The sequence below is a fragment of the Adiantum capillus-veneris genome, chromosome 28 (assembly GCF_014529385.1).
Source record: "Adiantum capillus-veneris isolate H3 chromosome 28, ASM1452938v2, whole genome shotgun sequence".
NCBI classification, from domain to species: Eukaryota; Viridiplantae; Streptophyta; class Polypodiopsida; order Polypodiales; family Pteridaceae; genus Adiantum; species Adiantum capillus-veneris.
Genome location: NC_140958.1, coordinates 116,437,885 through 116,465,367, shown reverse-complemented (window position 1 = coordinate 116,465,367; position 27,483 = coordinate 116,437,885). Strand labels below are relative to the sequence as shown.

The window sequence follows — 27,483 nt, the reverse complement described above, 5'->3', positions numbered from 1 at the left end:
GTATGTGTGTCATGAAAATACAAGAAAGGAATTGAAGCATGATTGCTTAGTATGTTGTGAGAAATGCTCCACTTGTGGGTCTCCTAGAAAGGACACGCTTTGCTTCAATTACATACCCATAGGAGCTCAATTGAGATGGATTTCAAGAAGTCGGACTATATGCCATGAATTTCTTGCAATGTGGCGGAGCAAGGACAGGTGGATGCCAAATCCCAATAATAATCTTCAATCAAACATTGAGGAATTTTGGGATGGGGCAAAGTGCAAGGAGCTTAAAGACTTTTGGGATCCTCAATCACTTTTTGAACTCCCTATCATATTCCCAAAAGAGCATTATAGGCAAGCATATCATGCATAGCCACCTAATGGAAGATCCACTTGCCTTGAAAGTGAACAACAACACATGAACATGGTGATCTACAATGTCAGAGGCAAGTCTTGTTGATGTCCTTTTATATCTACACAGAAAAAGTGCTAGGTAATGATCATTACTACATAATTTTCAACCATTTTCATCAAAGGATTTTGAACAAAAAAAATGGCACTCATAATTCCAAGTGTTTTTCCAACTTGTAGGGAGACCCACACAATTTTGCTTTATGTCTACCTTGGGATGGCTTTTAGTCATCCAAGAAAACACAAAAGAATAGCGGTGTACAGTTGAGGTGAAGGTTTTGAATTATGGAAAGAACTCAGAAGTTGGCGTGTTACCAGTGCTTTTCATACCTTTCAGTTGTAAAAAGATCATTGGAAGCTCTGCCAAGATTTTCCATGTCTTTTTAGCTCCCTTAATAGCAGAGATAAAAGATCTATTTGTCCATGGAGTTGAGATCGACTACAATTATCCTGGCTTGGACAACTCTTTCTCTCAGAAGTTCACTGCTCGTGCTATGTTGATGGTTGTGACGGGTGATCACCCAGCACAATGTAAAATTGGTTGTTTCAAGGAAGGTGGCCAATCCTTTTGTCGCAGGGACAAAGCTAAAGCAAACTTGGAAAATGAAGGATGTGGGCGATACTTTTATGATAACAACAGGTTTTAGTCTAAGTATCCCCCCTTCCAAAGATTTGCAAAAGATTCCTACAAAATATTCTGTGAAGTGGACAAAGCATGCACTCAAGCCCAACGAGAAGAAACTCTTAAAGAATTAGGTGGACTTTCTGGTAGATCAAGCTTGTGGAGATTGTATGAGCTATATGGATTTGATCCTCACTTAGATTTGGTATATGATTGCATGCATATTCTATCATTGAATATGTTTTCCAAGTTCATCAGCTCCCTCATGAATGTGCTTAGTAATGAGATCAAAAGAAAAATGGATGATGCTACCCATAGAGTAGCTGGCCTCATACCCCCATCTATCCGACATGGGTGTTGGCCAAGATTTCCAAGAAAATATTTTGAAATCTACAAGGCAGAGGAAAATCAAAAGTTTATTCAATGGTGCTTGCCATTTGTTCTATGTGTGGTCCCCAAAATTCCCAAGGTTTTCTATAATCTGGGTCTAGTTGTCATAGATATTGCCCACATCTTCTATAACTACTCACATAAGCATGGATGGTCTCAAAAGACAATAGAGGTGGTGCCCTCCCTCTTGTCCTCTTGGAGAGTACAATCGGAATAATTACTCAGGTACAACTCCGCTCCTTTGGAGCATGCAGCAGGTTTCACCTTGTGTCTTAATTAATAATTTTAAACTGCATCTATGTCTTCTCTTTCTCATCCTTTATCTCCAACTTTCTTCTTATGCTCAAGCAATGGAGAGATTTTGGATGACATTATATGCGATGGAAGTCATGATGTTTATTGGTGTTAAATATTTGAGTGCATGGTGTCTATATATGCGAATATCATGACCAACCACAAGGAATATGAGATCTCTTTCATAAACTACCATTGTCACTTGATTTTTACATGGGTGTTTACTCAAGTTCAAGTGGACAAGGACATATTACTTCCACCCTAACGCATATGCAAAGAGCTTCATTGTGCTTTGAGAGCTCCAGAAGCGTACTACCTAGAAAAGAATGGTCTGCATTGTCTAGCATGGCATGAGTTTGGATTACTCAAGGTGTCCTCCATATAGAACACAAAATCACTATGGAAGTCATCCATCGGTTTATCTACAAGCTATCCTCGTTTGAAGATCATACAAAATAACGGTATACTCATTGGAGGCAAGAAACAAATAAGGAGGGTTTCCACCATTGAAGAGAAAAGGTTTGTTGCAAAGTGCTTGCAGCTTGAAATCTCAAGAGTGATAATCCACAATAAGGTAATGTTTAAAGGAGAGGTGTACAAGATAGGTGACAATGTAGTGGTTTCGTGTGATGAAGAGACTACTCCTTCCTCTAGTGTGGGACATTGGAAAGCTTGCATTAAGGTCTTTTTCTCTGTCAAGCACAATGAAGATTTGAAATTATTTTTTGGGGCTGACTATTATCGGCAACAAGTATCTCTCGTCAGAGCTCATGAAAGCCTGGATATTGACAAAACTATAGGTATGAGTATTTTACAACCCACTTTCATGCCCTATAGATGGGATTGTATATGACCAATAAGTGAACTTTTACATAAGTTTGTGCCATTGAAACATGGTTCTCATATTATTGCATATGAAGCTCATGGTTTGGCCCTTAGAACTTGATTAGTCCAATTAGAATGCATTGGATGCACTCCTCCATGGATAGAGGAAGATGATCTTGTTTTGATGAAGCCAAATTGTGATCCTCTATGCTCCTCAAAGGATCTCAAATATGTAGTCATACAAAGTGTAGACAATGCTCACAAAAAGGTCAAGGTTGCGTGGATTGGACAAATACATGAAAGGGAGAAGAGATGGAAGGTAATGAAAGAGGATGATGAATGGAAAGATTGGTGGTTGTGTGTAAATCCTCCAAAGAGATGGCACATACTTAAAAAGAAACTTATCTTTGTTAATGGAGGATCCAAGTTAGTTTCTACTATGTGGCAATCATGACTATGTACATGGTATGATCAACTTTTGTGAAAATACATATAACCAAAGTTTCAATAAAGTATCAATTTAATTGATGAAATGTCTCTTTTATATAGGATTGGAATGGCAAGCTTCAATGTGAATACAATGGAGGCCATGAGGAGAGAAATGAAAACAAATAAGAGCTTTTGAGATATGATTTTCTCATTGTTGCATGACAATACTTCATCGTGTCCACTAGTGAAGCAGCAAGAAGGTACAATTTTCTTTAATCACTTGTAATTGATATATTAATTTTGTTTGTAATTTTTAATAAATCTTATAATAATCAAGTACTGATATTTTAATAATTGTATATGTAGCCATGCCAACTATGTCAAAAGTAGATACTATCCCTATATCCACATATGACAAAATCTTCAAGCCACCGGAGACCAAGAATAGGGTTAAAAACAAGCTGTATGGAAAAGAAATTCTACAAAAACACTTCGAAGATCAACATTTTATTATGCTTAGTAACTATCGGTTGGTTCGACAAAGGTTCAAAGGGTATCGTGTGCCTGAGGACCTACGCCTAAAAAAGAAGAGAGAGAGAAAATTGAGAATAACATTCGACAAAATCATAACAAGCTAGAGCCTCTAGTATTTAAGGATGTTGCACCATACAAGTGGAAAACAGAGGACATCTATGTGCATCTCCTCTCTTATTGGCAATCCAAGAGGAAACATTCAAGTCCAAAATCTGTCATAATAACTACTATCTAATTCTCCTAAATGATCTTCTCATGTTAAACTGATCATTTAATATGGGGAAGTACTAGGGGAGAAAAAGCTAGAATATTAGCTAAGCTAGCAGACCGGCCACAGTAGGCAGGTATCCACAAGAGGGAAAATAGGGATCCAATGGGGGGGCCATCTGCAAAAGAGCAATGTGCAACAATGGGATTTAAAGACCCTAAGGTCCAGCCCATTAAGACTTCCAAAATGCTAAGGTTTCAAAATTCAAAGGTTGTGTCCAAAGGTCTTTGCGTGTGTACCAAAAAGTCTTCAAAACTCCTACAAAGGAGGGGGCGAGCCTTGCAAGTAGGGGATGAGAGAGAAACACACACACACACACACACACACACAAGCTCCCTTACACAAAGGGCATAATGAACACAAGGTGCACTCAAATCCTATTGGATGGCCATGGAGGTGGACCGATGAGAATTAGGCTAGAGTAAATCTAGTTTAATTAATTTAAAAACACTTGATAAAAGAATCAATAAGAACTAAGCTCTCTAGAAGACTATTGGACAGTCTCCCAAGGGGTCCAATGAGCATTCAACAGCCCAATGGCTTGCCTGATTCCTATTGGCCACAAGACAAAGGGGTCCAATGAGAGTTTAGTTGCATTATTTAATTACCTAATGCTCTCACAAAAGGAAAAAGGGGGACACGTGTCAGAAGGCTATCACTTATGCTACTTTATTCTTACTGGCTAAGCCTGGCATGGGCCAATGGGGTGCCAGCAAGAGTAATTTGCAAGAAGGGTCGACCAAGAGAGAGAGGGGGCTGAATTTGTCAAGTCATGAACACACACACTCACACAATCTCATGTGTGAAGCAAGAAGACTCTCTCTCTCTCAAGCTTTAATGGAAAGCTTATCACCTACTCCAAGCTTGTGAGAAGGGGGGCCTACACCAATAACTCTTGGCTTTGTGATGCAAATCCAACCAGAGCCAAGCTTCAATGCATGCTCATCTCCTCTACCATGCTAATTACTAAGCTATGCTATGCTAATATGAGTGATTATGTGAGGAGATGTACATGTTTCTCGTAAGACTACTCCTTCTTCCTCTCAATCTACTCTCATACCCCGCTAGCTCTCACCATCCTTCGAAGGTGTGTGAGGTCTTGGGTCTGAGACTATGAGGGAATTAATGTTGTGTTTTGAAGTGTTTGCTAGTGCTTGAAGCTTCCATCTTCATTACACTAGCTAGTTATTGAAGGAACACGAAGAATTGTATTGTAAAATATCTCCCTTGATGGGGGAAACCTATAATAGAAAGCCTTTTGCAGGGGACACCGGCTCCATATAAATCTGGTCCTCAACTGTTTTCAATAGCTTAATTTCTCTCTCTTTTGAAGTATTGTTCATGCCTATCTAACTAGGTGTTATGCTTTTTGTTGCTCTCTCCACCCAAGCACTCTTGTTATACTCATTAGGTATCTATTCTAATGAAATGCTCACTATGTTCATGCTATTTTCCGCTACACACAAGTTACTAGGCCATTAAATATTCCATTGGTATCAGAGCAGAAGGTTTCTCTTTTCTTTCTCAAGAAGGGAGGTCCTCAAACTATCTATAAATGGTTGATAATATTAATTGCAATTGAGTAAGTAGAATAGGGATTTTTTATCCGTGTAGTGCGTCTACCTTTGTGCAGATAACGGGGCATCACCGCCATGAGCTATGGTCTTAATAGTGGATTCCTATGGGGCTTGCCTCCGGCTTAACCACTATTGAGCTATTAGAAGCTTGACAGGAGCGGGTGCTGTTTTGGTGTTGAAAGACCCTCTCTTCTATTCCTTGCAATTAATGGTACTCGAGCCACGGGTACAGTAGCTTGAGTGCTTTTCTAAAGGGGTAAAGAGGAGCAGTAACTAGGGCTTGAAGTGCCAAAGTACACCTAAAACATTGTTAGAATGGCTGACAATAGTAAAGAGAGTGAAATTAATGTTGATAGCTTTGATTTTGCTAATGAGCAGGCTATTGATGGTGCCCCTATGCTTGTTAACTACCTTGTTTCTAAGCTTCAACAAGCCATGGGCAATCCATCCCTCCAAAGTGAAGTGCAACGACAACTTCGTGCTCATGGGATTATCCAAACTCCCCACCATCATGAGAGAGTACCTAGGAAGCCTCCTTGTGAAACTTCCAAAAGAGGCCTCTCTCCAATTTGGGCAGAAGAAGAGGATCTGTATGAAGGGCTCTAAAATTTGCTTCTTGATGACACATCTCCTTCTCAAAGGAGAACTCAAGAGCCACCACCAAAGGAACGAGAAAGAAGCGAGTCTCCAGCCACCTCTACAGAGATGGCTCGACGAAAACGGCGGGCAAAACGCTCTCCATCACCTCCTAAATGGAGAAGACCATCGGACACCTCTCCACACCATAATTCAAAGAGGGATGATAAAATCAAGAGAAGAAAAAGGCAAGAAAGAGGTCACCCTCTTCTCCATCTTCTTCATCCTCTTCCTCTTATGAAGAAAGTGATGGTGCTGACAAGGAATACGAAGGCAAGAAAAGACCCTAGGCTATGCATAAATTTGCTAACTTGTGAGACTACAAATTGAATAACTGGGTTTCCACGCTCAAGCGAAAGAGATAAACCCGCTCTCTCTCTCTCTCTCTCTCTCTCTCTCTCTCTCTCTCTCTCTCAAGCGAAAGAGTCATATTAAGATTTAGGGTTAGGTTAGATTTAAAATTACATTTAAAATTAGGTTAGATTAAGATCTAAGATTAAGTTAGATTACATTTAACTTATATTTAAAATTTATGCTAAATTTAAAATTAGGTTATACTTAAGATTATATTAAGATTTAAAATAGATTTAAGATTATGTTAGATTTAGGTTTATGTTGAGTTTAAGATTATGTTATTTTTAGATTTACGTTAGATTTAAAATTAGGGCAAGATTTAAGATTAGCTAAGTTAGATTTAAGTTAGATTACATTTAGGTTTAGGATTTAAAATTGGATTAGATTTAGGTTTATGTTGATCGAGTTTAAGATTAGATTAGATTTAGATTTAAGATTAAGACAAGATTTAAGATTAGATTGCATTTACATTTAAGTCAGATTACATTTAGGTTTAGGCTAGATTTAAGATTAGATTAGATTTAGGTTTATGTTGAGTTCAAGATTAGATTAGATCTAGATTTATGTTGGATTAGATTCAATTAGATTTAGGTTAGATTTTAAAGCATGTCAATGAAAGCTTTGCCCAAAGAGCAAACACTAGGTACACAACAATATGTATATTCCCATCAAAATCTGACACCTATTAACTCTCCCACTAACCATGTTCAATTAGCTCAGAATCACCATATGTTCAATTAGGTTAGATTTAAGATTATATTTTGGATTTAGTTTTTATATTAAAGTCTACCTTCGGGATTATGGAAGAAAACTAGAGTTAAGCGAACGGTGATCTCTCTCTTCCTCTCTACGGATACGACCTTAAGATGGAAAGCTTTCAACGATATGATACTCAAATTGGAGGCCAACATGTAATGTGCTAAGTAATCCCTCAAACAAGGATCTGCTGTTAAGAGATGTTAAGATGCTCTGAATTGCTACAGCTAGAGAAGAGGCAAAGGGGGGTTTTCCACTACATGCACTATCATGTAGACGTGGGTGTGTAGATTTATTGTACCCACAAATATAGGCATAGACCAATAAAGACGAGATTATAACCCAGTGGTTCTAATCTCCGTACACCTCTAGACCGAGGTGTGCGGGGATTGGACATGACTAGAGAATGTGAGGTAGTTTACAGTGTGAACAAAGAGAGAGAGAGAGAGAGAGAGAGAGAGAGAGAGAGAGAGAGAGAGAGAAGACAGAGGATGCCAATAGAATATTGAATTTATGTCCAGTTTATAAGGTTTTTACATTCATTATGAGTAGTGACGAGGATGTGGGGCCATCCAACCGAAATACCTATCTCTCAACAAGGATCTTATGTGTCATCAATGCAAGCATGCTGTGCGACGGACAAGATGCGTTTCTTTGTAGCACGTTCGCAAATTTGGCGAGTTTGATCCATCTATTATAGATTGAGTTTTTGCCAATTATAACTCGTCGAACTCTGACGCTGGCCAACATGCAGCAATCTTACAACCCAATAGACGTGTTCGTACGCGCTTTGATCAAGCAGCATACGTGAGGCCACAAGATGTATCCTCTGATAGCTCGGAGGATGATCACGCTAACCACATTCCCAACGAGGCAATGTTTGAGCTCGAGATTGATGAAATGATTGAGACGATCATGGATTCAAAAAGGCTTATCTATGATGATAAGAAAAGTGAAGCCAATACGCCATTATACGATGTCGCTAAAAATGTCGCAAGTGCACATAACCTCTTGTAGTGTGCAACAATGGGCTTTAAAGACCCTAAGGTTCAGCCCATTAAGACTTCCAAAATGCTAAGGACTGGTCTAAAACAATATATGTCATCTTGTAGTAAGTAAAGCCTAGGAGTAGTTGTGATTTCTCTGTCAAGCAGAAAACTTGTAATCCTTTGACCCTCACGGATCGGTTTGAGCTCGAGGTTAGTGTATATTTTTGATGTTCTTAATACTATTCACTCACAATTGTGAGTTTTGCAAAAAACAAAAAGACTTCCAAAATGCTAAGGTTCCAAAATTCAAAGGTTGTGTCAAAAGGTCAAACACTAGGGAAATTGGATGCTTTTTGTGTGTACCAAAAAGTATTCAAAACTCCTACAAAGGAGGGGGCAAGCCTTTCAAGTAGGGAATGAGAGAGAAACACACACACACATTCACACACACACACACACACACACACACACTCACTCAAAAGCTCCCTTACACAAAGGGCATAACGGACACATGTCAACTCCCTAGGCCAATTGCCCACAAGGTGCACTCAAATCCTGTAGGATGGCCATGGAGGTGGACCAATGAGAATTAGGCTAGAGTAAATCTAGTTTAATTCATTTAAAAACACTTGATAAAATAATTAATAAGATTTAAGCTCTCTAGAAAACTATTGTACAGTCTCTCGAGGGGTCCAATGAGCATTTAACAGCCCAATGGCTTACCTGATTCCCTATTGGCCAGAAGACAAAGGGGTCCGATGATAGTTTAGTTGCATTATTTAATTACCTAAAGCTCTCACAAAAGAGAAAAGGGGGACACATGTCAGAAGGCTATCACTTATTCTACTTAATTCTTACGGGCTAAGCCTGGCATGGGCCAATGGGGTGCAAGCAAGAGTAATTTCCAAGAGGGGTCATCCGAGAGAGAGAGAGGGCTGAATTTGTCAAGTCATGAACACACACACACACACACACACTCACACAATCTCATGTGTGAATCAAGAGGACTCTCTCTCTCCTTCTCAAGCTTTAATGGAAAGCTTATCACCTACTCCAAGCTTGTGAGAAGGGAGCTACATTCTTACGGGCTAAGCCTGGCATGGGCCAATGGGGTGCAAGCAAGAGTAATTTCCAAGAGGGGTCATCCGAGAGAGAGAGAGGGCTGAATTTGTCAAGTCATGAACACACACACACACACACACACTCACACAATCTCATGTGTGAATCAAGAGGACTCTCTCTCTCCTTCTCAAGCTTTAATGGAAAGCTTATCACCTACTCCAAGCTTGTGAGAAGGGAGGCCTACACCAACAACTCTTGGCTTTGTGATGTAAATCTAGCCAAGAGCTAAGCTTCAATGCATGCTCATCTCCTCTATCATGCTAACTACTAAGCTATGCTACGCTAATATGAGTGATTATGTGAGGAGATGTACATCTTTCTTGTAAGACTACTCCTTCTTCCTCTCAATCTACTCTCATGCCCCGCTAGCTCTCACCATCTTCGAAGGTGTGTGAGGTCTTGGGTCTGAGACCGTGAGGGAATTAATGTTGTGTTTTAAAGTGTTTTCTAGTGCTTGAAGCTTCCATCCTCATTGCACTAGCTAGTTATTGAAGGAACACGACGGATTGTATTGTAAAATGTCTCCCTTGAATGGGGAGACATATAATACAAAGCCTTTTGGAGGGGGGACCGGCTCCATATAAATCCGGTCCTCAACTGTTGTCAATAGATTAATTTCTCTCTCTTTTGAAGTATTGTTCATACCATTGTAACTAGGTGTTATGATTTTTGTTGCTCTCTCCACCCAAGCACTCTTGTTATACTCATTAGGAATCTATTCTAATGTTCATGCTATTTTTTGCTACACACAAGTTACTAGGCCATTAAATGCTACACAATCTCTCCCTATGGAAAAGGTAGAACCTTTTCTACACATTCTTTCAAGAATTCATCCTCTTCTTCTTAGAGATATCACTAATAATTAAATTATTCTTGTAGAGGTATCTTTCACATGGTGTCGATGCCCAAAATTTTTAAGAAGCACTTTCTTTCCCTCAATTAAGAAAATTTATTTTCTCTTTTTGTAGGTTACATACATCTTTTTTTTTTGGCAAAACTCACAATTGTGAGTGATTCTATTAGAAAGAGAACATAAAATTACACATCAATCTCAAGCCCAGGCTGAGCCCTGAGAGGCGGATATTACATCAGACTTTACAATCATAAAGGCTTTGATCAAATGGCTTGTGTTTCCCAAATCCAATCATCTGAGTCATGACTTGTACTTATCGTATATATCAATTCTTTGCTTTCTTGAATAATTAATGAGAAACTAGCCACAGAAACTTCATTATTGAAGACACGGCAGTTCTTGACCTTCCAGATATTGTAGAAGAAGCAAATCTAACAATTTGGGTGCAGATCAGAAGGGCAGGACTCTGAAAACGTTTTCCTCCAAGAGAAAGATCCTTCTTGAAGAAACCAATCTTCCACGTTCTTTGAATCCATTTGCACACCTTCCTTGTCAAACCTCTTATGGTTGGACATTCCATAAAAAGGTGTGACAGGTCTTCACTAGCCCCCCGGCAGCCAGAGCCTCTATCGGATCCTATACCTCGTGCCTAAATCTTGACGCTCGTCGACAGGGCTCCCCAAAGCACCTTCCATAAAAACACCTTCATGAAGTGGGGCCACTGTGGCTTCCAAATGTTTAAGGTGACCTCAGTCCACCAAGCTTTTGTCCACTGTATCTTCCACTGTTTGTTTAAAGGAGTAAACCAGTCGTCCTTGTGCATGAGCTCTTGATATATGATCTTGGTTTGGGGTTTGAAAAAATAACTATCTTTGGGCCATTTTCAGGCTTTCCACTCAAACGTAAAGTCTTGAATTGGCATTAGACCGTTGTTCAGGCCTTCAAGAACTCTATAGACAAGCATCTTCTCTATGCCATTTTGCTGAAGTTGATCGGCTAAATCTTCAGAAGGTTTCCAATGCTTGTTGGTTTCATCCCAGAAGTGGATTGGTCGTATTGTTTAGCTCTCTTGCTATTTCCCTCCAGTAAAGATTTACAGTAACAGCAGTCGCGTTTGATAGCCAAATGGACCAGTGAGTAGTGGAGGATAGTGGAAAGAGATCAAGATGCACGATAAACTCTTAGCACCTGGATGGGCTACTTTGAAATTGGGGGGGTTAACGGGAGAGCTGGTTCAAAAATGCAAACGTGCCACTAGGGTCTTGGAATGGGGGGAACTAACCAGGTAGCTTACATACATCTTAAAAGCATTGAAAATTCTCACATGGATTTCTCTTACATTACTATTTCTTTTGTTTAAGGACATTGATGCTACTACTTCTAGTGAGAAGAAGAATGAGCAAGATAAAGTATCACATATGGTAATATTATTTGCTTCAATGATTTTAAAACTAATTCTTTAAGTCATATTCTAAGTTTGAAGTATAGCTATAGAAAAAAATATTCTCTTTTAGTATAGTATGACTTCAACTTCCCAAAGTGTTTTCTACAATGCTTTTCATTGACCATAGGAAGCCCATGAAATTTTCAACTTTTATATTTGAGAATTGTGGTATGAAATTTAGGTTCCTACTACACCAACAAAGGATCGTAATTGTAGAAACTTTACTCAAGACTTTGAGGACTTTAGCCTTTTTGAAGAACCACAAAAAATGGATGGATTTTCAAAGGTAATCATGGTTTAATAACATTATAGCTAGTACACTAAGCATGTAAGTAAACCATTTTAGCTTATGATATATAAGCCTCTCATTTCCACTTGTAGATAGATACATTCATGTTGGAAATGAAAAGCTTTGAAGGTTTACAATGCTACATTTCTGATGAGGTAATCCACAAATATAACATATTTTTTTAATTGAGGTTATTGAAAAAATAATCATGACTTTTCTCATTTGCTATAGGATCTTGATGAATCTTATGTGGGGGATGAGATCCCAACTTCATATTGTGATCTTTTAAAACATGGAAGTATGAAGGGAGTTGTTATAGGATTGTGGTGATGTAAATGAAATTTCACATCATGATTTTTCTCATCTTGGGTGTGTGAAGAGAGTACATGCTCCCAAAGAACATATTTCTTTGGGAGATAATCAAATTTTAGTATCACAAGAGGTAAGAATTTTTATGGTTACATTTTATCCTTGAATTGAATATCATCTATTCTTATTGCAATGCATGCCTAATACATTTATAGTTGATAACGGTTTCAAAATTGAAAAGGAAAGTAAAGTGGAGAGAAATTGTGTCAGAGTGAGAAAAGTAAGCATATAAAGTTAATGATTCATTTAGCTTTAGTACCATGCATTTACTTATGTTCAACTTGATACGTCTATTTATATAAAATCTCTATTGTCTCAATATCCATGCATAGGTAACCACAAAAATGAGATCCCATAAGGAAGGAAAGGTCGCCCTCAAAGCTCCCAAGGCTAAGAGAGCAAAAGTAAAACTAAGCTTTTAACACTAATATGTGGATTTCTATATTCTATTGAAACTTAAGAATGACTAAAGGATATTCTTTTTATAACTTATGTTATTATTAGTTGATGGAGCATGAGAGCTTGATCAAAGAAAAACGCATCTCTTTAACCCTCTCAATTGAAGTAAGTAACACGATCTCTTAAAATCTCTTAATCTGTAATGGCTATTGCCCGCACAGGAGCAATAGGCATTACGAGAATGATTACCCGCAACTACATTATATGAACATCAACATATAGAATGACAAGAGAAGGAAGTACACAGGCCCAGAACACCTCTTGCTTCATTCATGTATATCTAGACATAGAGTTACAACAGTAGATGCCCTGAATATCATAGAGATTGGTTAAGTTACATAAAAAGACAGGTATGCCCCTCCATATACAACCACTGCTCCAACGTAGATCGGGAACGGTGCACACACTCCTGTCCCATGATATCCTGTGAAGAACTGCTGCTACGGCCGCCGCATACCGCATACCCCTGATCCGCAGTGTCCAGACCTCCGCAGGACCGCATGTGCGGCTAATGCCGTAACACCTGGCACGCACGGTGGATTGCGCGAACCCACACTCAGCCCCTCCGGTTGGAAGGTTCCGGTGGTTGCTCTGCACCTCGATCTCGTGAAGAGGAAATATCAATATAGCCAAAGCCTTTAAAATCTGCAGTATGTGCCCGATAGACCTCATCCAAAAGACGTGGATCTATCTCAATATGTTCCGGCCAGGGAGCCCGAGGAATAAACTGTGTTGGCAAAGAAATAGATTGAGGCGCCTGTGGACAGAGGAGCAAGAGGTGTATGTAAAGGATAGTAGCGAGAAAGGTATCTATTAAGAGAAGACCAAAATGGAGGGCAAGGTGGTAGACTGAGAGAAAAAGAATGACCTAAAGTCTCCACCCAAAAACAGACCTTGCGCCGCTCCTTACGAAATCAACGAATCATTTTATGCAAACGAGATACATGAGCCTGGGCTTCAGCAAAATCCTCTGTAGCTTGTGCCCAATCAGCAACATCAAAACCCTCGGGAACAACACTCTTACCTCTGTCAATGTTGGATGACTCGGGGTGTTGCACCATAACCTGCTGAGTGGGTGGCTGTGCTCTCACCTCAGCAGCCAAGCGTGTGCTCCAGCTTTGTAGTTGATTATCCAAAAAAACTCGGAGATCTTCTTGCATCTCCACTGCCAACGCATCCAAGTCATTCATATTGATCATTACATCACTAGGGTGCGAGGCTAAGTAAGAGGCTAGGCTATGCTGCGTTCTCAACTGGAGAAGTTCCTGTTGAATAGAGGACACAAACTCAGCATTAGCCCCTCGTAACATTTGTATTTCTGCCCCTTGTTGGTGAGTTGTTGCAGTCAGCTCTTCATTTTGAGTGGACAACTCGACAATGCGAGTCTGCGAGGCCGCTACCTGCGCTTCCAGCTCATTGACTCTTCCCTCTGTGGCGGGGGCTGGCCAGGCCGCACGAATAGACTCTGCAAGTCTGCTAAAAAAAATGCCGCATGCCTGCAATTGGCCAGCGGGAGTCGCTGCCGTAGCCTCCCAAGGTAGCGCTGCGGGAAGAGTACCTCTCGTCGAGGCAGCCGCATTGGTAGTGCCAGAAGTTTGCGGTTGAGCGGGAACATCCGCAACCAGAGAGCCCGTCCTCAACGGAGTAGCACTGCCCACTCTCTCCTGCATTCGACGGCGCCAACGAGCCGCTGCAGAATCCTCCGAAAGAAGAGATGCCGTCGCCGGAGGTGGTGTAGAAAATTGTTGTTCCTCTCTGTCGCGCTTGCGGCTTGCTGATCCTGCACCTGCAGTGGCCATCTCTTGGGCTCCAGAAGATACCACTGCTGTCGATGGACCAGGAAATCCCCAGTGCCCACATGCTGATGCTGTGTTTCTCTCTCAGCCGGCACTGCCAAGCTTTGCGTTTGTGACAGAGGAGCATTATTGCCTTGGACCATCAAGCGATCGTCTTCAAAGTGGCAGAGAGGACGCAGGGCGAGAGGAAAAACTTCTCTTAAAGGAAAAATCAATGTGAGCAGTTTGCCAACCTTTGTATTGGTTGGGGTATTCCTCCCCAACTATGCCATCACTCTTTGGCACTCCGCCAGCAGCAGGCGTTCTCTGACCACCGCTGCCCAAGCTACTGGCCCAAAGTTGGCCGAATGCAAAACATTTCTTGCTTGGGTCGAAATGGTATAGGTTTTGGCTTGCAGCCAAATCACCTTGAGAAACCATTGATACGCATCCCTGGTTGCTACATCTGACAACCCTGAAAGCTTATAATCTCCTTTTACTTTCAAACCAAATTCTTGCTCTACATCCGCAGCAAGGATCACATGAGAGGCGCGCACCACGCCATCGTTGGGCAAACAGCAACACCTTGAGACCCTTTCTGCTAACAATTAAATCTATTGATTATTCAGCACCACCCTATCGCCAGCAGCGAGTTGCTGAATCAAACCTGTTGCCTGCGGGTGAACTGGGATACCTTGCCAATCCAGGTTGGCGAACACACGCAGCCGCAAGTCTTGCAGCCATGCGTCCACTCGTCGAAGCGATAGCTGCTGTACGGGCATGAAAGGAATACATTGCAGGAGAGAAGCTGTCATGGTGGTGATGGGATGAAGGAGCAGAGAGTATAGAACTAAGAGCGCGCGACACACTAAACAAGAGAAACACAATAAGAATCGACTGCATGTAGTAGTAACCTTTCCACAATGAGTTCCCAAAATAGGGCGATCCACGGTGTCGCAACCATCATAGATCCTTTCCTGCTTTCCAAGATTGCATGCAAAAGAATCCCCAATAATGATTAGGGCGGCTTTCGGCTCATGTACCACAGCAAAGGGGCACTGAATCGTGGTAGGTGAAACATAATGGCGCACTCTGAAACCATTGATCGGAACAGAAATAACCTCCCCCCGTAAATCCTCCAAATAAAAAGAGATGGGCCCGCATGCTTGAAAAATCCAGAATGGTCCTGACCACCATAATTTAAGCTTCCACGGCATCTTCCCAAGGCGGGAATTGAAGACAAGGACCAGCTGTCCCCGAACAAATTGCCGTGCTTTCGGGCGATCCAGCCATTTTTTCTGCCGAGATTGCAAATCCTGCAGCACCGCAAAGCTATTCAGCTGCTCTTGGTCCGCTCTTCGTCCAGTTCCTGCAAAACATCCAATCGATAAATCACAGAATCCTCCGTAAGAAGCCGATCCGCAATCAACATCCGCATACTCGGAATCACATGCTCCACCAGACTAATTGCCTCCATGCCAAATGCCAACTTAAAAGGAGTCAATCCTGTTGCCACTTTATAAGCTGTCCGATAGGCCCATAAGGCGAAAGGAAGTCACATCCCAATCCGTTCGATGCATATTCACCAACTTTGTTGAAATCCGAATCAATTGCTTATTAGTTGATTCTGCTTGCCCATTCGCCTGAGGATAATATGGAGAAGATTTCCTGTGTAATACAAAATAAAACCGTAGCATTCTCTCCATCACCTTATTCAAAAAATGACTTCCCCTGTTATTAACCAGCTCAATAGGGTAGCCATATCTAGAAAAGATATCCTTATATAAGCATCCCGCCACAGAAACTGCAGTGTTATCTTGCAAAGGCCATGCCTCCACCCATTTGGTAGCGTAATCCGTGGCTGTCAAGATATACTTATTTCCTGTGTGAGCTGCCACTGGTTTAAAAGGACCAACAAAATCCAAACCCCACTTTTGTTATGGCTCCAAGGGCAGAACTGGCTGAAAAGGCATTCTGGACCGTTTGGTAGGTTGCCCCAATCGCTGACACATCACACTGTTGCACATAATTTCTCGCATCCTGAAACAATGTGGGCCACTATAATCCAGATTGGAGAACCTTTCAAGCTATGATTAATGTTTCAAAGTGACCTCCCGCAATACCAGTATGGACTTCCTCTAATACTGCTTCCTGCTCCTGTGGTAGCACACATTTGAGTAATACCTCTACCACCGTACGATAATAGAGCTTTCCCATAATAATCTCAAAATTCCTGCTTCTAATAGCCATACGTTTCCTCTGATGGCTGGACAAGAAAGAAGGCATTTCGTCGCTGTCGAGAAAATGAAACATCTCCTCATACCATGTCCATGGGATGCTAGGAATGACCCTTGCTTGTTGCAGAACTGTGATAGCCTCTGTAGCTACTCTTGTTAGAAACAGAGACGCATCCGGAAATTCATCATCTACACCCGTCGGCGGCTCTTCGGAATCTAACCTAGATAGGTAGTTAGCCACCGGATGCTGAGCCCCTGGCCGATGTATGACCTCAAAGTCAAATTCCTGCAGCAAAAGAACCCGTCTGGCCAATCTTCCCGTCAAATTCTATTGCCTTACCAGGTATAAAAGAGCCGAATGGTCCACATGGAAGAAAAAACGTCGGCCCAACAGATAGTGCCGGAATTTCTTTCTTTACTGAATAAATCATCCCTAAACATTCCCTTTCGGTTACAGAATAATTTCTTTCTGCGGATGATAATCGTCTACTGGCATAATAGACAGGTCGGAACCATCCTTGACTTTGTTCCTGCATCAGCACACTGCCAATGGTTCGATCCGAAGCATCCACAAACACATGAAAATCCTAACCCCAATTCGGTGCAAGCATAATCGGAGCTTTGGATAGCTGAAGTTTTAATCTCCGAAAAGCCAAGTCACATTCCTGTGTCCATTCAAAATCGATAGCAACTTCAGATGCTCCAATTACGCTCCAAAAACACTGAGATCATCCAGAAAAATTCTCATAAAATCCGTCAAATAAGGACCAAAAATTTGAAACATATCCCTTTGAAAAGTGGAAGGTGCATTCCGAAATCCAAACCACATCACTCTGCAGGCAAACACCCCCCATGCGGTAATAAAAGTTATTTTTGGCTGATCCTGCAATGCCATTCGGATTTGATTATATCCACTAAATCCATCCAAAAAAGTATACATCTCATGTCCTGCTACATCATCCAAAATGGAATCCAAAAATGGAAGAGGAAAAGGATCTGGAACAGTAGGTGCATTCAATTTCCGGTAATCCACACAAATTCGGATTTGCTTATTTTTCTTTGGTACTACCACAATTAGAGAAATCCACTCCGGATTATCAATAGGGGTAATAAAACCCACTTCCAACAAGCGATCAATTTCCATCTTAACTTGCTTTGCCACATTCGGATTCATCCTGTATGAGTGCTGCTTCACTGGCACCGCATCCAGTTTCAGATTGATCGTATGCTGATAAAACTTAGGATCCAATCCCTGCATATCCGCATGTTCCCATGCGAAAACATCCTTAAACTCTGTCAGTAACTTGATCAAATCATCTCTAAAACTGGTCTCCAGCTGCTTATTAATGTATATAGGCTGCGACTCCGCTTGCTCCCCAAGAAAAACCTTCTCTAATTCATCTTCTCTAACCCTTGTAATTTTTCCCATTTGCGCCTCAAACGCTCGTTCTTGCTGAATCACGTCCTCCAATGATTCAGAACTTGGAAGTACCTGTTGTTGCTCCCCTATTCCTGTTGGAGTTCCTGAAACCCCCACCGAATTCCATTTTGGAATCAGAGAAATATCCGCAAGATATAAAGAAACCAAATCCGGATTAGCTTTGAGAAATTGTTCCTCTTCTAATCCTTCCACCATATTGATTGTTTCTGCTATCACTGGCCATGCTGCCTGAACTGGCTGTCTGCATGTTCCCAACATCACACGTACTTTTCTTCTACCCTTCTTTACTGTAAGCATATTTGTTTCCCAATTATGCTTTACCCTCACTTGTCGTAACCAGGGTCTCCTCAAGATAATGTGATAATCCTGATTATGATCTTCAATATTCAAGACTACTAAGGAAACAGCAAAGGATAAGCCCGCCACATCCAAAACAATGCCACGAAGGAAACCCACTGGTTGCACTATTCTTTGATCTGCCATGCGGGCTACAAAGCGTGCAGGCTCCCAATCACTGAGACCAAAACGCTCACAAGCTGCTAGGGTGATAATGTTTACTCCCGCTCCACCATCCAATAGTACCTTGTCAATATATGTTCCATGGTATCGAACTGAAAGCTTCGGAATGCAGGTATCCGTGATCCTATTCGTCGACAACAGGGCTGAATCATCCTCCTCGCTTTCAACTTTCCTAATGGCGACTCCCCTCAGCTCAGTGGTAGTTTGTCGCAGCAATGCATTATGGAAATTCGGGACCAATTTCAGCAATGAACCCAGAGGTACTTGAATTGGTGATGTGAGGACCTCTTTCCAAACTGAATTCCAATCCTCCTATTCTTTAATATCATTCTTATTTCCAGATTTTCCTTCCTTTATTTTCAGGCCCACATTCGATGGCATAGTCGATGGTTCTGCTGTCTTCACTGGTGGTGCGGATTGTGGCAACCAGGACACAGTCTTTTTCCGCACCTCTTCCTGAGCCGTCCAATCCGGAATCTTCACATCGAGAGTTGGAACCACATTTTTACCCGATCGCGTGATTAATGAGACCACTGGATTAGACTCCTCTAGTCCTTCGATCTGAACCATAGCCACACTAAGCTGTTTCCCTACAGCGCGTTCCTGCTTTTTTTTATCGTATTCCATAGCTTCAATACACTCAGATCGCCAGTATCCATCCCCAAACAGAAAAGGCATGTCTTGGGGCGATTAGGATCTCGACCACCTCTTCTGCAACCTCGTCCTCCTCCTTGATCCCGTCCTCTTGCTTGACCTTGCACAGGCGTCTCTGATGTATGAGCATGAGACATCGCCACAGCAGGCTCTTGTCCCTGCCCTATCTGTGGTTGTTGCTAGGTAGAAGAGTCCCCTCGACTCCGACGACCCCGGCCATTGACATAACATTCCAAGTTGTATTATGAGTATTGGTCGTGCAAATCGCACACCACTTCTGATTCATTGCGCACTCCTGAGCAGCATGGCCCGGATTCCGACATTGGGTACACCATAGTTCCTTCAGACTTTTAGCCACCACAGCCGATTCCGACGATCAGGATAAAACACCTTTCCCGTGACGCTGGGATTTTTTCCGTGGTGTCTCTTCCGATTCTTTCCCCAAATCGCTGTTGCCTGAGTTCGAGGAATCTGATACTGTGGATTCCGACTCCGAACTATCACTGCCACTGTCTTGCGACTTGCAATGAGATTTCTTCCTGTCTTTTTTCTTTGACTTCTTTGGAGATTCCGTATCCTCTAAAGCCTCGCTTGCTACTACAGCCCTAGCGATTACATTATCCAGTGGAGTAGTTACCTTATCCATTGTTGCCATAGCCGTTCTGAGATCCTTGTTGAGCCCCCGCAAAAAAGAATCATTCAGCACTTCAGCTGCCGGCCTTTGTGCCTGAGGTACACTCTGCAAAAGCATCCGAAATTTTGCAGCGTAATCCTCCACTGGCAATGACTTCTGCCGGAGCGTTCGAAGCTTCTCTAAATGTTGAGGGACTGTCTTTTCCATTCGAAACCTTCGTAGAAACGCTATGGATCCGTCATCATACGTCTGGAAATGATCATCAGGGTATTCGGACAACCATTTCGCAGCTTTCTTTGAGAGTGTAGATTCAAACACTGATTGTTGATGGAGAGGAATCACCACCCCCAGATGATTCAATCCATAAGCTTTATTGAAGGCGCAAATGTGCATCAGGGTCTTCACTCGGAAGACCTCGAAACCGACTATACTTAATCTGAGGATGAGCCATCACCCCTTGCTCAACTGTTCCTTCTCCTCCCGGAAAAGGCTGACGAGCACTAATAAAATATCAATTCTATAACATACCTCTCCGTTGGAAAGCAACTATCCTCAGTTGCGAAGATAAAAATTTGCAAACAATACTTGTCAAAAACAGTGATTAGTATGTTGTGTCAAAAACGTCACATAAAAAAAGAAAAATTAATGAAACTTAACAACATTAGCTTATGCCTGCCGTCATCCGCATACTACCTATTCTAGTGTCCCATACCACTAGAATAAGCACTATATGTCATATCCTGATGAACCAGGATATCATTGGTCACACTCATCATCAATCTCATAATGTCAAATCTCATCACATAAACACTGTCATAATAATCACCAGATACCGAATCCCAATCCAATTCCAATTCCACAATATAAGTCCAAATCCAAATCACTTTCATTATGTACCCGGGTAACAAAATCATACCAGTTATTACAGTGGTGGCCAGCCACTGCAACATGATTTTATGATTGGTGTTGCCTAAATCGGCGAATCGACACCAATAAGACGTGTTGCCTAAATCGACGAATCTGCACTAATGCTGCCTAAATCGGCGAATCTGCATTTTCCATTGTGAATCTGTAATTTTTCAGTGTGTTGCCTTAATCGGCTGATCTGCATAGATAACTGGTGTTGCCTAAATCGGCGAGTCTACACCAAGATGAGCATTTACACACTGCCTAAATTGGCAGATCTGTGTGTATGTGATGAATGGACTAGACAGAGCATAAAAACATAAAAAATGTACTACCTATTTCACACCACATTGGAGTAAGGTTGAGTAACAGAGGACTTACAAATTGTGGTTCGATATCCCAAAGCACCCCACCTCATAGGAGGAGTAGCATAGCTAATGAATAATCATGTCAATTAAAAATTTCTTACAGTGCAAGTAGGAAGTTGTGACCGTAGTAGAGTTGGAGTATTCAGTTGACAAAACAATGTAGATTAGAAAAGGAGAAAGTGTGATGTACTGGAGGGACATACCTGGAGGATATTCTGCGTCTGAAAATGTACGTACCTGTGTGTGCGTACATAGAAAGATGTAATTGAAAGAATAACAATTTGGATTAGGGGGTGACACAAAAATAGAATACTCGTACAAGCTAGAGAGGGTTGGAATGGTGGTGTTTTGAACGGAGCAGATGACACATCCAGGGGTTGTCACAGTTGTAGACAAGAGAGTTAGCATACTCAACAAATGAAGTTCTTAGTAAGAGACTAGGTTTAAATAGTACCTCCTAAGTCCATGAGTCTTGGATCTTTCGATACAAATACAAACTTGACATATAAAAGTAGGAAAGGACTTATCTTTCTCGAGAAGGTGGTCTATGGTGCTGGGCAAGGATTGAGGTTGAAAAGGTTAGCAGTATCACTACTTGGAGCTTTTGAATCGTGAAATAACTAATGATAATTGTGTAGACTTTGGGGAGCTCTATCCATAGAAAGTTAAAAAATATAACAGTGTTAAGAAGTTTGACTATCACTTGTAACAAAATTTTAATAGAAAACCAGTATGTGTGCCCATCGAAGAGAATAACTTAATGTTTAAAAACTGTATTAAAGATTACCATGGTCATATTCAATAGTAATTTCATTCCAAATTTTTGGCTGAAGGTCAAGCACATATGTGGTGATATATCATAGACTCACTAGCACAAACAATGGGAACATACCAAGGACTAGAAAATTGTGTTCAATCTATGACTACTTGCAATCTGGAATATTACAGCTAGAGTGTATGCAAATCCAAAACAAAACCACAACAATGTCAGACTAATAAGATTTCATATTCGGTAGATGTGCGTCTTATCTTTTCCAGTGCATCATTGTGGATCTTGTCCATACTATCTTGGGTGGCATGTTAAAATTATCCTCTTCCGCCATGGTATCTTGCAACTAACTTGGAAAATTAAGTATCCCGCACTTGTGAAGAAACCCGCAGAACATATCAAATGTCAATAGGAGTGTGAGGATGCTCGAAAAAGGTGTGTGTCAATAGGTGTGTGAGGATGCTCGAAAAAGACTAGGATGTAGTTATTGTAGTGATGCAAGTTGACGGATTTCTTTTGTTGGAGATGATGAGGGGAAATCAGGAATGTATGTGAATTAGCATTGGTTGCCTTTGTCTAGTACTTACAAGGTGTGTGTGTGTGAGTATGTATGCGTATATCATCGGAATTGACGAGTGAGTGTGTGTGGAGGGCAAGATCAAGTCATCGACTTGCGAGGTTGGGGACAATCAAATACAAATGCAGGGTCCATAGTGTGGTTGCAGTAGTGATATCAATCACGGTCCAAAAGGTAAGGGGGAGAGGGGAGGAAGAGAGATAGAAATGTAATGAAACGTTATCTTAACTGTCGTTAAAAGGCCAAAATTACCTATGAGACCCAATCCTGATGGGTGTAAACCATTTGTGGGTACAAAAATAAAAGGAAGTACAGTGAAAGACTAAAACTAAAAGCGTAAAGGCATGATCATCATCAGGATCATGGGATGTCGGAGGATCATGGGAGGTTGTAGGATACGCGACAGGGCATCATGCGAGAAAGTATTGCACTGGGCACAGAAAAGCTGCATGAATGTCCACCTCTGTATGGGGTCGTAGTGGAAGAGGGGAAGGGAGAGAGAAAAGTGAAATGAATTGTTATATTAACATCGGATATGATGCCAAATTGAGACAATCCATGGGAATCTGATCCAATGCATGGGTACAAATTAAAATGAGGAAAATCAAAATAAATAAATAAATAAATTTTAGCAACAGTAGCGACGTCGTCATCGTGAAGGCACGAGGATGTTCTGCAGCGGTGTTGTCCGAGAGCTAGCAGCACTGGTCGCCCTGAAGGGCTTTGCCAACATGCTGCTTGCAGCAGGTGCTAATTCCCCGGCCATGGTACACACCGTGGAGGAGATATCCAAGTTTACTTCCTGTTATTGGCCGATTATGCAACCATGGGCCAATAGTTTCAAAGCAGAAGGGCTTGAGTAGCATGACTGTCTTGCTAGATCACTTCTGACCATGAAGATAGAGGTCCGCACCTCAAAGCATGTGTGGCACATCATCAGTGACAAATGAATGGCAATAGTGTGCCCTGTTGACGCTTCTTGGAAGCTGTCCATCTCCTCGAGCTTCTTGCTCCCTCCCTTTGCACGTCAAGCCAGGACCAGGAATGGAAGGTAAGGTGGAGCAGAGCTGGACCAGGGGAGAGAGGTGAGGTTGGGCAGAAGGCATTCATGGGAGTTAATGAAAAGATGAGGTCGGGTTGCAAGGAGATGCAATGCAGGCATTCGAATCCCAGAGAGAGGGCTGCAGTACTTCGAGGAGTTGTATTGCATGGGAGCTAGCAGTGCCAGTGGAGGGACCTTGTCAATGGCTACCGCTGCAGATGGTCGTGGGAGGGGGAAGCTTGGCAAACAGGTTAGTTCAGCCAAGAGCAGGCCAGGAGAAGTCGAGCAAGAGGAGTACTGGAAAGAAGGGGACGCCAAATGAAGTTTAGGGCAGCCATAGCATGGCACTGAGAAAGGAGGGCAGTAAGAAGTCGACGTGCCTGATTGCATGCACCGAGACTCCAAGAGTCTGAGAGCGGCTACAGTTGAGAGACAGAGAGAGAGGTGTAGTTGGTAGTTTGGGTGGCCATCGTTTGGGGTCATAATGTGCATGCAGAGGTGGTGGGTAGACCGTCGCGCGGAAGTGGTTGGCAGCTTGAGTTGATGGCGATGCCACTGGTTGGCAGGGGGAGAGAGAAAGAGATGCGGTGTGAAGTCTGTGGGAGCTGTTTGCGAGGACTGAAGTGACGGGTGGTTAATATCTGGCTACATGGCGGCATAGTAAAGTAAAGCAAGAGAGAGAGCTAAAGACAACGAAATTTTGTGGTTAGCTTTACTGCTAACTGTCCGTGGAGCCTTTGTTGCTCCATGTGCACAACTGGAGAGGAGATTAGCGCAGTTGTGGCTTGCATGCCGCAGGGAAGAAGCACCCCAGAAGTGGGCGGCTCTCGGACTGCGTAAGCCCAGCTTGGTTGAAATCTGCAGTGGGGATAGGAAGAGATAGTGAGCATGCGTTTTGCTGGTAAAAAGAAGGGTAAGCCGGTGGCTGCATGGGGAATGTTGCGAGGGAGAGAGAAAGAGAGAGAGAAAAGCTAGTGGCGGCACTGCAGGTATTAGTGGTCACGTTGAGGCTGTAGCGCATGCAATTCTTGCAGAACGATATTGGTGAAATAATATTAAAGTGTGAAAGCCAACCAAAATAATGGGAGGTGAAGTTTGGCAGCTCCAAACCCGTAGGTTTAGTGCTCCACACACTAATGGAAGGATGAGGTTCGTGCATCGCAGCTTACAGAGGTCACTGGTTGTTGACGACGACTACTAGGCTTGGCTTGTGCGGTACTCTAGTAAGGCCAACCTCCAATAATTGCGGCGAGTGAACGCCTCTATTCTTCCTTGAGCAATGGCGACCAAGGCAGTCACACATGGGGCTTTTCCATAGCAGGCATGCGTTGCTTCCTGCTAACGATTATGATTATAACTCTCTCCTCTTCATCATCCCGGGCTCAAGTCTAAACACCGCATCAAACGTTCACTTGGAATTCTTAATCTTCTGTTCTGGTATTCTTGTCTAAGTTGTTTAACCTTTGTAGAACCTTAAAATGTTGCCTCGTAATCCTATAATGTAACTGTCGCTAAGCCCTCTTGAGTAAGATTTTGCTCTCTTTAATATCGACCTACTAAAAGCTATGTATTACTCCTCTTTGTCGTAACTAATCATCTCGACATGATTTTTAGTTTAATCCATGTTTTTCAGTGTTTGATTAACACAATATTTACATTAACAAGCACTAAATTATGGTGATAAAGAATGCAATCAACATTAAGTGAAGCAATTAGCAAAATTTGCAAACATAAGAAAGAAAAACGACTTAGTTGTTGCTTCTCAGATTGTTCAGTCTGGGAGGGTAGCCTCAGCTGTGATACCACTGCTACATACGGAGGCGTGGAGTTCCCTGCAAAATACCCGAAATAGCATACTACAAACCCTAACACAGACTAATTGACATACCTGGCAACCACATAGACGCATAATCGCGAGATACATGAACAGAAGGAGACAGAGTTCGAGAGAGAGCAATAAGGCACGTATAGACGCACCTCCTAGAACGGAGTGCTACGCCGGCACGGCGAGAGAGAAGAGAGGACAGGAGAGAAGAATGAGACGGACACTGGGTGCAATCTCCCCCCATGCAAGAGTGACCATTTTCCTCTTGCACGTATTTAATTTATAGATTCTTGAATGGTCAAAGTGAGTACAAACTGGCCGGTCGGACATAATTGGCCAAAGCTCACAAAGAGCACTTGAATAATCAAATATACATAAAATGTAACATCCTTCTACATAATCCATTATCTCCTGATGCTCTTGCCATCTTTCAGCTGCAATAGATAATAAAATATCAATTCTATAACACTAGGAGGTGGAGACAGTGGCGGAGATACCCCCAGACTGCTTATCCGAGACGGTGGTGGAGCAACCTGTGTGCGTGAGGGTGAACGTATGACAGGAGGACATGACTGACTGCACGGAGTACGTCTCACTCGCCGCAACCGCCTACCACACACCGGGCTTGGTGATGGAGATACAGATTCCTCAATCTGCGGTGAAGAAAAAACAAAGTCATCTGAACCGCCTCTCCTCCGACGTCTTCCTACAATTGGAACCACAGGGTCAGGCGAACCCTTCAACCTAGTGCGCATGCATATTCATCGCAGGCCGTCCATCACGCATCGTGGTCGCCAGATGTAATGGCTATTGCCCGCACAGGAGCAATAGGCATTACGGGAATGATTACCCGCAACTACATTATATGAACATCAACATATAGAATGACAAGAGAAGGAAGTACACAGTACACAGGCACAGAACACCTCTTGCTTCATTCATGTATATCCAGACACAGAGTTACAACAGTAGATGCCCTGAATATCATAGAGATTGGTTAAGTTACATCAAAAGACATGTATGCCCCTCCATATACAATCGCTGCTCCAGCGCAGATCGAGAACGGTGCACACACTCCTGTCCCATGATATCCTCTGAAGAACTGCCGCTACGACTGCCGCATACCGCATACCCCTGATCTGCAGTGTCCAAACCTCCGCAGGACCGCAGGACCGCATGTGCGGCTAATGCCGTAACATAATCATAGGCCATCTTCAATTGTTTCATTATTGTGCATATATTCACTTTGTTTTTGCGTGGTTGTAGATCAAGGAGACGCCACTAGAAGACCTTGAGACCATTTTTCTCAAATATATGGAGAGGGAACAATAAGTAGTATGTACTTCTCATCAAGAAGTACATACATTACTTTAAAAAAATTAGGGCTTAGCTTTAGGTCTTTTTGTAGTGATGTAAAAAATCCCCATAGTGCGACCATGATTTGTAAGATTATAGGTTGGTTGATAGATACTAACAAAGTAGAAGTGATGTTGAAAGATAATCCTCTTACTTTAGAGGACATTGTAATATGTGATTGATAACACTCAAGCTCAATTAAGACACATGTTTTCAACTTAAATTTTTTGTGTCATATTTAGGTAGATTTTTTTCTTTTTGAGTGCCTTTGACAAAATTATGTGAAGCATTAGGATAAAGTGCAATTATTTGAGCTTGAGGATCTCTTTGATACCATGTGCTACTTGGTGATCCTAAAACATGAAGTTATGGTAATCTTGACACCTCAAAAAATAATTCCTATATGGTGATCTTCAAACCTTTAAAAATTTCTACATAGGTAAAATTTTTTGAAAGATAATCCTCTTACTTTAGTGGACATTGCAATATGTGATTGATGACACTCAAGCTCAATTAAGACACATATTTTCAACTTAAATTTTTTTGTGTCATATTTAGGTAGATTTTTTTCTTTTTGAGTGCCTTTGACACAATGATGTGAAGCATTAGGATAAAGTGCAATTATTTGAGCTTGAGGATCTCTTTGATACCATGTGCCACTTGGTGATCCTAAAACATGAATTTAGGGTAATATTCACACCTCAAAAAATAATCCCTATATGGTGATCTTCAAACCTTTAAAAATTCCTACATAGGGAAATAAATTATTTCCTA

The 27,483-nt window shown here is 41.8% G+C and overlaps 1 pseudogene; it reads left to right on the top strand.

Annotated features, from left to right (window-relative positions):
- Nucleotides 1-3,174: 3,174 nt before the first annotated feature.
- On the top strand, nucleotides 3,175-26,891 carry LOC147421150 (uncharacterized; annotated as a pseudogene).
- Nucleotides 26,892-27,483: the final 592 nt, after the last annotated feature.